The sequence below is a fragment of the Crocodylus porosus genome, unplaced genomic scaffold (assembly GCF_001723895.1).
Source record: "Crocodylus porosus isolate Cpor-Errol unplaced genomic scaffold, CroPor_comp1, whole genome shotgun sequence".
Lineage (NCBI taxonomy): Eukaryota > Metazoa > Chordata > Crocodylia > Crocodylidae > Crocodylus > Crocodylus porosus.
Window position 1 is genome coordinate 787,066 of NW_017728937.1, and position 1,019 is coordinate 788,084.

The 1,019-nt window shown below is 52.8% G+C and overlaps 1 protein-coding gene across 1 annotated transcript in view; it reads left to right on the forward strand.

The window, feature by feature from the left end:
* The window catches only part of TNKS1BP1 (tankyrase 1 binding protein 1), a 25,643-nt gene that overhangs the window by 16,533 nt on the left and 8,091 nt on the right, over positions 1-1,019 (forward strand). The gene's annotated exons all lie outside the window — the stretch shown is intronic.

The window sequence follows — 1,019 nt, forward strand, 5'->3', positions numbered from 1 at the left end:
TAGAAGGCCACCAGGTTGGTCTGACAGGACCTGCCACTAATGAACCCATGTTGGTTGCCCCTAAGCATGCAGTCCCCTGCTGGCCCCTCATGGATGTGTGCCAGAATAATTTTCTCAAAAAGCTTACCCAGGATTGAGGTAAGACTAACTGGCCTGTAGTTTCCCGGGTTCTCGTTCATCCCCTTTTTGAAGATGGGAACCACGCTGGCTCTCTTCCAGTCCTCTGGCACCACACCAGAGCCCCACGAGTGCTTGTACAGCTCTGCCTGGGATCCTGCAATGACCTCAGCCAATTCCCTCAGTACTCTAGGATGGAGATTGTCCGGACCAGCTGACTTGAATACTTCCAGTCCCTCCAGAAGTTCCCTAACTAGTTCCTCACTAACCCTTGTCCTAGGTGTACCTCCCCTTGGGCTTGAGGGGGCCCCAGCGGGGGTGTCACTGTTCCAGTCCCTGCTTAGGAAAACGAAGGCAAAGAAATCGTTAAATATGTTTGCTTTGTCATCTGGTGTGACGACCAAATTTCCTAACGTGTCCTGCAGGGGCCCCACATTACTCAGAACCTTCTTTTTACCCCCTATGTATTTAAAAAAGGACTTCTTGTTGTCCTTAATCTGGGAAGCTAGTCCCAGTTCCATCTCTGCCTTGGCCTTCCTGACTGCCCCCCTGCATCCCCGAGCAACTGCAGTATAGTCCTCCCTGGTGATAGCCCCTCCCTTCCATTGGGTGTACGCTTCCCTTTTTGCTAGGAGACATTCCAGGATGCTTTTGGTGAGCCATGGAGGCTTATGTGCCCTCCTGCTCCCTTTGATCTGTGTTGGGATTACCTCCCTTTGGGCTTGGAGGATCGTCTCCTTAAGAGGTGACCACTCTTCTTGGACACCTGGCTCCCCTCCCCTCCGGGACCTCAGTGCTTTCCCGACTGTTCTCCTTAGCTCACTGAAGTCCGCCCTCCTGAAATCTAGGGCTGCTGCTCTGCTGTAGGTCTTTGCCACCCTGAGCTGGATGATGAATTCCAG